General features: G+C 40.7%; 1 protein-coding gene across 1 annotated transcript in view; it reads left to right on the top strand.

The window, feature by feature from the left end:
• Positions 1–2,332: 2,332 nt before the first annotated feature.
• LOC122831816 (low-density lipoprotein receptor class A domain-containing protein 4-like) overlaps positions 2,333–10,657 on the top strand; it is a 216,197-nt gene continuing 207,872 nt past the window's right edge. Inside the window, exon 1 of the mRNA XM_044118308.1 lies at positions 2,333–2,481. The gene's annotated coding sequence lies outside the window, so the exon portion shown is untranslated. The remainder of the gene's footprint in view (positions 2,482–10,657) is intronic.

The raw sequence follows: 10,657 nt of genomic DNA, 5'->3' as shown, positions 1-10,657 counted from the left end.
TTCCTTTTTGTAGAATTATTTCTCTAGCTGTATACTGTTACTTATTGAGTGGAGACAGCAACAGGGCCCTTTGTGTCTCTGAAGAGGGCTCAGCTGTCCTTGGCTCACCCATGAAAAAAATGGCCTGATGCAGAATGATTGAATGTATCCAGCTTATAATTAGTCTGCACCGCTGTGGCGTTTTGAAACAGAGGATCAGTTTTGTCACTTGACTCTAGGCTGGGTGTTTGCCTTCTCTCCTTCAGTTCCATCACAAGGCGGCATTGTTATTTCCACAGCCTCTGTCAGACAGTAGCAGTACCAGTTGAGATCTATTTGACATTACTTGCGCTTGATCACACAGGAAGGCCTCTGTCTGCTGTTTGAGAAGCTGGCTGGAGCAATTCTGCTTTTGGAAAAGTAGAATTGTTGACCTTTTTTGCCCGAAATCTGAAACCTCAACGGAAGTCATACCTGCCATTGTGGTAATGCAAGTTTTGGAGATGCTATATCTTATTTTGAGGTGCTTTACTTTTAAACATCTGCACTAGGTCTTTATGCATTTCAGGTTTTGTATTTGTTGTTGTTTCTATGGAGACAAGTCTTCATCCACTTAAAAGCCCACCTGAACGGGGGCTTATCTGGACCATGTGCTGACACCCCTGCAACCTATAAGATTCCAAAACTGTCCAGATGCTTCTAATTTAGTCTTGATGAAGGCAGCTCACAGCAACATTAGGATGGTTAATGATTTTGATTACATGCTAAATCAGTTTCCTTAAGGGAGTTTTGTTCAGCAACTTGCCAGGTCTGCCTAGTATGGTTGCCATGGCAAAATGTGATTAATCACCGTTCCAGGCACAGAGAATTTGATCCCCGTTTCCTTTTTTGGCTCCAAGGCAAGTCGCCAAAATTGCCTGAGGGGTGGGGAGCATTGGATCCATTTCCGTAATGAGCTCTGGATAGGCATTACTGATGGGCATGGGGAAAGGCGTGCAAACTCCATCAAGCATGTGTTGTTAACTTGTTAGATGACACACTTTGGCAGGAGAACACTAATGTCTGGCATTGTTTACCTCCACGTATTGCAAGTTTTATAACGAGGGCACTGTAGTGTCTAGTGGCATCTAAGCAATGTTCTGAAATCTTGGTGACATTTTGCACTAACTTTATGTAATTATGTATGTATGTAGACATTTTTTTAAATAAAGTTCTGTGATAAATTTTTTTTTAAAGGTTTTATTGACTAGTGGCCTTCATTTGAGAGTGAATTGACAGGAAAGTGGGTAACGAGAGAAGGGGGAAGACATGCGGCAAAGGTCACCAGGCTGGGAATCGAACCTGCGACAGCCTAAATGGAAGACTAAATCCTCCATAGGTAGGTTGTGCTTAATTGCTGTGCCTGATTAATACATGTGTTACTGTTTCAACCATTATTCCTGAGAAGTAACAACTTTATCGACACAGTGCATCTGCAAAGTAATTTGTTCCAACTAAAGCGAAAAAAAAAGATTATCAAGAAAACTCTGCTCCAGATCGGTCTGAACCTCAAACTACAAGAGTGATTCCCCTTCCAGAAAAACTTGTCTTTGAGTATTTATTTAAAGACAGTTGAGCCCTGGAAAGACTTAAAAATTACTCTGAAGTTATATTGCTCATTCATTCTGAGCTAGCTTGAGAGAATTTGCAGAGAGGAATGATAGAAAATACCCAAAACAGATGTCCCACGTTTGTAGAGATGTACCTAAGATGGCTTGAAGCTGTAACTGCTAATGTTTCTTAACTATTCAAAGGCTGTAAATACGTCTGAACCTGTGTGTATTTTGTGGATAAACTGGCAAATTCATTAAATTAACTGTAGTTTGCCATGAGGTACTTTGTGTTAAATCTTGAAGGAGAACATGAACGTAACCCGTGTAGGAATAAGGAAAAATTAAATCACTATATTCAAGAGGGTATGCATTTCTTACAAAAAACTTTTATTTATTCTATCTCTATCAAACTGATCCATTGAGAACTGGATATTAGTTGCAGGTTAGCATTCCCAGGTCAATGGAGTGATTTTCCACTTGAAAATGATATTTAACTTATAAAAATAAGCTTAAGTTGGCCCCTTTGAACTTGTCAAAATAAGTCAAGAACCCGTTTCATTCTCGAGCGAATCTTTAGCTTAAATAGCAGATTGAAAACTCATAAATCAATCCGTACTTTTCTGAAATTTCCCCTTGCCCCTCGCTGCTGGGACGTTGCAGCTTTTCGACGAGGTCATGGTTTTTGTTGTACTGCGGTTTGTTGAAGTAACCAGCAGGTGTCGCCAAAGCGTTATTTTAGGCCCCGGCTTGTCAGCAGCGCTTGCTGTACAGTAGGACAGCTGAGCTTTATTTTGCCTCCCAGCCGTGACACCACTGTAGTGCAGTTGGACCTGACGTCTAACATCCACAGCATCACACACTCCAACCAACCGGTCACGGCAGCTTTGCACGTGAGTGGCGGCACGAGCAGGTAAGAAGCCGGCGAGATTTTTGAAAGTAATTTCTGTATTTCATATGTATATTAAAAGACAAACTGCTGTCGTTGGGGGAATGTTCTGGCCAAGCTAACTGGTCCTGCTAATTGTTGGGCTGTCCGGGGTTGGCTCTGCTCTGCACTTTGGGCCAGACGCTGGAAGTTGTCGTGCAGAGTGGGAGCCACTGTCTGAGCTGCGCCAGACTGAAGAGCTAAGCTAACTAGGCTAAATTAGCAGACATGAAGAAGGCACATCCATCCATCCTTCCTCCCCCCCCCCCCTCTAGGGAACCAGAGCACTTGTCCGCTATGTATATGTCTGCCGGTTAACCCTGTCTCTCCCTTTGACCGAGATTTCTCCTTTTGCTGTATTAAACATAGAAATAGGTCTGTTTTATCTCTTTTCTTCTGTGCCAGGAGCTGTCATGTTCAATATATTTTAAAGAGCAAGCTAGCTGGGAGGTCTATAAGTTAAATACTTAAAATAACAATTTGTGCCCGAGGGTGTTTTCTTTTTGTTTTTTTTCCCCACAACTTTTGCAAATGCAAATGAGGCGCAGTACACTTGATGTTCTACTGTTGTGGTTTCATGCAGACAGAGCTGTTAAAAGATGTCTACACCAGAGGACTCGGCAAAGTATTTGCCCCATGATTTATTTCCACAGTTTTTGCCTCACACTTAAATGTTTCCCATCATAAAACTGTTGTTAATATTTGACAGAGATAACCTTAGCAAAAACTAAATGCAGTTGTATCTTTTTATTATTAGAGATAAATACTGTCCAACCTGTTCAGATACTTTCTGGTGATCATTAGTCTGGAGAAACATCTCTCTATCACCACCATGTTTGACAATCAGTGATGATTGTTAGTTGTAGAAATGTTAGTTTCATTTTTGTCCTATCAGCCCAAAGAATTGTTTCCCAGGATACTTTGGGATAATCTCAAATGGGTTTTTTTCTCTTTTTTTTTTATAGCAAATTTGAGCTGAACCTTTACGTTCTGCTTCTGTTGTGACCTCCAAGGTGAGTTGTAGATGCATCCTTGGAGTAACTTTGTCAAGCTGGCCAGTGGTCACTAAAGAGAATGGTCACCACTGATCCATGTTTTTCTGTCTGTGGACAACGGCGCTTACTGAGGTTTGGTGGAGTCCCAATTCCATAGAATAAGCTACGAAACTCTTTTAAGACTGATTGAGATCAATAGAGTGTTTGTCATCCCATGTTATTGAATTGTTCTAGATCAAGGCACGATGTATTGTTTTCTGAGATAATGCTTTACACTACTTCATGCAGTCAGACAGGTTCTTTTTAAGTATTTTTATAATTGCAACAGTCTGGTTATCATCAGCCTTATGTGCATTGAATTTTAAATGTAATGTACATTAGAGGCGTAAATGCTACAAGTCAGTGACTTAATGCAATTGGCTAGATTACCTTGGACAAAAAACGTTTTTGCCAATTTAAATAATAAACTAAACTTTACTGTGTAGTGCTTGATAACTGGGATCAAAAGGAATGTGTCATTGACTTTGAATCTGTCTGGTTGGATTGAATTGAATGTGATGTGAATTGAGCACTATTGAAACAAACTGAATTGGACTGAATTCAGTTTTGTAAGATGTCAATGATTATTTTAGCAAGTACATCAAAGTTCACCTTTCTAGTGCAGATTCTTGCTCAGAACTTTTACAATCCATATCAGAAGGCGATATCACCTTCTGTGTCAAATTCTGAGTACTAGTAACCCATTCCTGAAAGTTACATACACACCTGTTGCCACTGTTGAACATATCTAGTTGCACCATGGGTAGGTTCCCAGTGAAAGGGCAACACTAATACTGAAGCAAAACTTAGAGTGGCCATTTAACTTTCACTTGTGTTTTTGGATGATGGAAGGAGCCAGTGTACCCCAAGAGAACCCTAAACCAGCTCTGTACTCCATGCAGAAAGATACCTGCTCTGATTTGAACCAGAAACTCCGTGCTGTGAGACAGCAAGGATGGGTTGCTAATGTGCAAACCATACTTGAAAGATTCAGGATAAAATATCTTCACTGTACAAACAGTTACTTTCAGCCCAAAGAAAATCATGGTTTTCCCTCTCATGAGTGAATTATTTTTGACCATGTTGAGACTGTACCTCTCCGTATTTGCTCTGGTCCTCCAGGTAAAGTTTTTTAAATCTCCTTTGGCTTGATCAGACGCTTCTGTGAAATATGATGTGCAATATCTCATTGTAGAACCGAGAGACTTATTAATTCACTATGCTAGAGTCAAGTGGAGAACTCCACAGTGAATATGCACATCCAGACATCTTACTGGAAGAGATGACCGTGAAATTTCTTGAATGAGGGCAGTCATTAAGTGTGACACCATGTAATTGACAAGCTTTCTTTCTTTTTCTTCCTTTGTTTACTGTCATTTATAAAACTAAGAGCAGGTTCTGCAGTCTTTCCTCCTTTGAAATTAAATATGCCTTTCCTTAGACACCATATACTATATATAGTTGAGAAAAGTCTGTTTTCTTAACTCCTTCTCTTCTTTGCTTCCATCACTTGAGATACAAATTTACCGTAGCCAGCAATTATTGTATTCCAAACAGTCCTTTTTGACATGAATATTCCACATGATGATATTCCAATGATGTAATATTTATTACAACAACCGTACGACTCTCATACTGCACTGAAACTTTCAAAATCTGCTGTCCTTGACGTAGCTGCATGACAAAAAGTGCATCATTTTGTTGCGCTCTTCTCCACATCAGGCCAAACTACTTTGCACAGAACTCCGTTGTGTGATTGGTGAGAAGTTTGTGAGCACATTTTCTGAGAAATGCGTTCAAACAGCTATGTTATTTCGCTTAAACCTGTCCACTATTCCACCATCTAGTTTTTGTATACGCAGACGTCATGAATGATGAGAAAGGGTGAGGAATTGCATACATTTGTACAGTTTCTCACAAAATGCCTAGACTGGTGAAAACCAGCACCTAGTTCAACGCTTTGCCTCGTACAGAAGGTCTGGAACTTCGGCTATTGAGAAATGGTTGATTGCTGGAGTCGTGGACTCTGGTGATGTTGGCGATTGCTAATGCTTGTCCATGACGTATGCAATGCGAAAGCTACGCTAGAAAGCATACCGAAACCAGTTCCCGCTGTAAACAAAACGATGGGCAGTAGGGCCATGACATCTTTGTTAGCAATAAAGTGTCTTAGACATTCTTCTTGTTCCAACTTTAATTGCTCAATATTTGGAGCAACTCAGACTGAATGGCTTTGTCCACTTCTTCCAATGCTGTTGGCAAACTACAACCCTATATAGCCAGACTGCAATTCTAAAACAGAAATCCAGTTCAGTGGGAGACGCCCTGGACATTGAAGTGAAGGGAAAATGAGCATTGTGTAGGAATTCAATGGCCAGGCTACAAAATAGCTTGAGTTTGTCAAATGGCTGAAAACTCTAGGATGGAAATTGCTAAGTCGAGTTTTGTCTACATTGTGGCACTCTCTTCATGACCATTTTAAGCAAACCAAAGAATACAGGGACTGAGTGGGAGGGTAGTCTTCATGTGGATTGCGCTGTGAATGAAAGGTGTGTGTGTGACAATACAAATGCCTGCTCATGTGACCATGTGTCGGTTGTTAGGACACTAACAGGACACTGACTCTGATCATAGACGCTCACTGATGCTCTCTGTCCAATCTGAACGAGGTTGAGCAACTTTGCAAAGAAGAACGGGGATAAATCTTAGTTTGTAAGGCGGGCTAAGCACAAACCTTTTTTTTATTTGTTGAGAAAAATAAAATTCCCTTCATTTCACAATTTTGAGCTACATTGTGTTGGAATATCAAATAAAATCCAAATAAAATACATTCAAGGTTGGGGTTTTTCATAAGACATTGTTGAAGGCGGTAAATGCTCTCTTAATCTTAATACACAGTAAGTTAAGAAATTCATGGATTAAGGGCTAGCAGTTAGCGTTTCGCCTGCAGCCTTATTTGGCTTACTTTACAATAACGCTTCGTTGTAGAGTTATGTTCACACGAGCCGATACAGGTCTTAGATTAATACAGCTTTCCCACATTAACTGTATTGTGTTGCATTTATGTTGGGAATTGTGTTTTGGATCTCTATAGGAACAACAAAAAAAAAACTGGGTCACACTTGTATGAAATGTCTGCAGATCGTCACGATGGCTCGTGATTCCACAGGGATCCTATTAAATAAAAAAGCCGCATATTAGCACCCTAGCAACGCTCTCTAATTATTTTCATCATATCTTTTCAAGAGGGGGATGTCAGCTGTTGGTAAAACAACCTCAGCACTTGCTCATTAATTCTCCAGCCTTCGGGTGTGTGCCGTTTTCTTAACCAGAACTATGGCATGTTATCATGAATCCCAGGATGTTCAAATATTTCCACTTGGAAGTTTATTTTTTTCTCACAAGTGTAAAAGTCCAGAATGCAGATATATTCTGCCTAAAGGAGATCTGGGAAGTGAATGATTATTGCAGTCCCTTATACTTTAGCCATAGTATAAAATGACTAAAGCAAGGGTAATGGGAACGGGGAGGGGGATCAAACGGATTATCAACAAGGTAAGTTGCGGAGAAACTCGGCAGGCAGGCGGTGTGTATTCTTAGCTCTAGTAACGTCTGCCAGGTTGAGCCGTTCGAAGCACACACACGGTGGAAATAGTGCTTCCCAGAGCCAGACTTCTGTGTCCGTCTGCTTCTTTGTTCTTATTAGTGTGTGTGAGTGTACCTGACTGTCCGCGTGTGTGTGTATGTGTGTTTACCGCGTGTGTGTTCTTTTGCCCTTTGCCAATTAGCAGCTTCTCACCTCCTGAGGCAAGAGGCGGAGTGTGTGTTTGTCGGAGGAGACAGACTTGATGGAGCTTGTCTGCTGCTGACGGATCAGCCGGAATCTGAACTCCACACTCCCGCTTTTACTTTCTCACACACACACACACACACACTCTCACGCACACACACGAGCCTTGTCTGTCTGCAAGTCCATGTGACATGGCAAAATGTGACAGTATTGTCTTGGTGGAACGAAGGCACTAGACGGGTGAAAACCTGTGTCGGGGTGCACTGGTGTGTGTGTGTGTTGGATCCACAAATATATGGGCTCTTTTCTGACAAAGTGTTTGTAAAGTTGTGAAAGTGTAAAAAAAGAAAACGCAACATGTGGACAAAACTGACAGAAGAACTACTGCCTGGTCTGTCCAGATGTAGCACAATGCACACACATTCATATTTTGTCTTTATGTAATTATCCTTAAAATGTATATATTTTCTGGCAGTTTCTGTCTTTGCTCTACGTCGGCTCACTTTAATTCTCCCCATCACAACTAAACTGTTTTAGAACCAGCTTGATACCCCGTGTAATTTGGTAATCCTTTAAGAAAATCTGTTTGAAATGTATATCTTTTCAAAAGCACTGCAGGCTAGATTTTCCCTTTGTTTCCAAAGAAAGGAAAACAATTTTACATCTCTCCTCTGCTTTCTACTTTTAAATGTTTTAGGATATTTTCTTGGCCAGAGCTAATCATCTGGCTGAGTTCTAACTGAATACATCCAAGATATTGTGCTAGTCAAACAGAAGATCAAACCGCTGAAGAAAACCTCCAGTTTTAACCCCAGTTTGAACACCATGATAAGTGCCAATTTGCCCAAACTGTATTTTTCAGCTCGCAGTGTCGGGGAGTATTTCTGTCCCGTCAGAAAAGGAAGCTCAGTCAGAATGGGATTTTTATTTTTTTATTTTTTTGTGGTTCTCAGACTCTTTTATGCTGCTGTTCTTCCCATCTCTATTGGTTACCTAATGAGTTGTGCAAGCAGTAGGGGTGAAACGGCTCACAAAATCCAAGTTTTGGTTCAGGTCATGGATTCAGGATCAGCTTTCAGTCAGGTGTACATTTTACTACCTGTCTAATAGGCTTATCAGGGTGCTGTTGTGGCAGAGGGGTTAAGCACAGTCCACATATGGAGGCCTTAGTCCTCGACTCGGCGTCGCAGGTGTTGTCGCCCTTCTCTTATTACCCACTTTCCTGTCAATTCACTATTAAATACAGGCTATTGGAACCAGTAAAACCTTAAAAGAAATAATTTAAAAAAAATTACTCATCACCATAACAGACTTTGCTGGACGATGAATTGCCACAGGAATTATTGCGATAAATGATTATATTGGTGGTTTGCAACCACTTTCAGCTAATATGCTGATTATGATACAATAATGCAAGTTCACCTTCTCAAAGCCTAAAACAATAATTTTGTACAGAACACGCCACACTGGAACATACAACTTTACATCAAGTAAAGCTAAAAAATATTAATATTACGTTATAATATTATTCCCTCATAAAAAAACGTACCTTGAGTGTTGATTTGATTCATTCATGCATGTTTGAATATTTTAATCTCCCATGGCAACCATTAAGCTGTGCAAAACACCTTGGTGTACCGAGCTCCTCCTCGAGGAGGAAGCTCCTCCCCAGAGCTGCAGCTCCCAAGCTTCTCAGCTTCTGTCTCAGAGAGCAGCACCTGCCCACTCAGCTCCTCCAGACTAGCCAGCAGCAATTAGCAAACACCTGTTGGAACTGCACATCTGCTGAGCTCATTTTACGAGCTACTTCTCAGTGAAACGCTGGCAAAAATGTTAAAGGGTTAATAGAGGAGCCAGGACTGCACAGTGGCGCAGTTGGTAGAGCTGTTGCCTTGCAGCAAGAAGGTCCTGGGTTCGATTCCCGGCCCGGTGTCTTTCTGCATGGAGTTTGCATGTTCTTCCTGTGCATGTGTGGGTTCTCTCCGGGTTCTCTGGCTTCCTCCCACAGTCCAAAAAACATGACTGTCAGGTTAATTGGTCTCTCTAAATTCTCCCTAAGTGTGAGTGTGTGTGTGAATGGTTGTGTGTCCTGTTTGTCTCTGTGTTGCCCTGCTACAGACTGGCGACCTGTCCAGGGTGACCCCGCCTCTCGCCCGGAATGTAGCTGGAGATGGGCATCAGCAACCCTCCTGACCCCATTAGGGAAAAGGGTGAACAGAAAATGGATGGATGGATGGATAGAGGAGCCATGTTGTGATGACTTTCTGAAGGCAGCGTTCCTGAAAGAGCAGGAGTTTTTAAAGAGACAGAGGCCCAGTTAACTGACGTTAACATAATTTCTTGATTTTGCTATAAAATATAATAGTATTAAGGGGCTATTATAAAATATAATTGACAGAATTTGTCACTATGGAATTGTGTCTTTTGTAAAGACTCAGAATTTGTTGTGAATTTGTTTTTTTGTGCAGTGAATAGGGAAACAGCCCTTTGAAAGGTCATGGCAAAAAGACCATCAAAGCCATTACCATTACGTTTTATTCTGTCACAAATCAAAGACGGAATAATGTCTTATTCTTAATGCAGTCTTTAAATCCTATTATTTAATGTACAAAGACTGTTAAGTGTTCACTTTTTCCAGGCTATATTTATCATTCTTAGCAACAACAACAACAAAAAAAACATCTTCTAAAGCTTCAACCTATAAACTGAACTCTTAACTTTGCCTGAGTTCCAGCTTTTACACTTTTCACCGAGAGGCTGCCCCCTGCAGTGCACTGCTTGCAGTCCCATTTTGTGGATGTGTTGTACAGCGGCAGAGAGGCGGCAGAGAGGCTGCACCGAGCCTGCCATCCTGTCTGTGATCAGAGGGAATCACTTAAAACGCTGGTGGTTTGTGCACCAATAAGTGTGAACTCATCTCACCAGCGCTACCGGGCCTGGAGCTGTTTGGGCCAACGCAGGATCCTCAGTGTGTTTAAAATCTAGTAAAAATACCATAGCGATATGAAATCATTGTTGCATGAAACTGTATGGCCTGACCAAATTATGTTTATTTAAACAATTATTCCAATATTATCACAATTTGGATTTTCATGCATGAACTAAAGCAAAGTTATAGAAACATTTAGTTGTATTTTTCAAGTAAATCGGAAATTAAATGTTTTAATTCATAGTAATTCAAGTTCTTCAAAGTGTTATTGTAGATGGTGATGGCTGTTGACATGGAATTCTTGAATATAGACAAAAAGCATTAGTTACACTGGCAGGCATTTTCCCTTGTTATAAGTGAAATAATCTATCAGTGGAAGCAGGATTTTTTTCATCAATATTAAATTAT

Source organism: Gambusia affinis, linkage group LG05 (assembly GCF_019740435.1).
Source record: "Gambusia affinis linkage group LG05, SWU_Gaff_1.0, whole genome shotgun sequence".
In the NCBI taxonomy this organism is placed as follows: domain Eukaryota; kingdom Metazoa; phylum Chordata; class Actinopteri; order Cyprinodontiformes; family Poeciliidae; genus Gambusia; species Gambusia affinis.
This window is presented reverse-complemented; position numbering and strand designations above follow the sequence as displayed.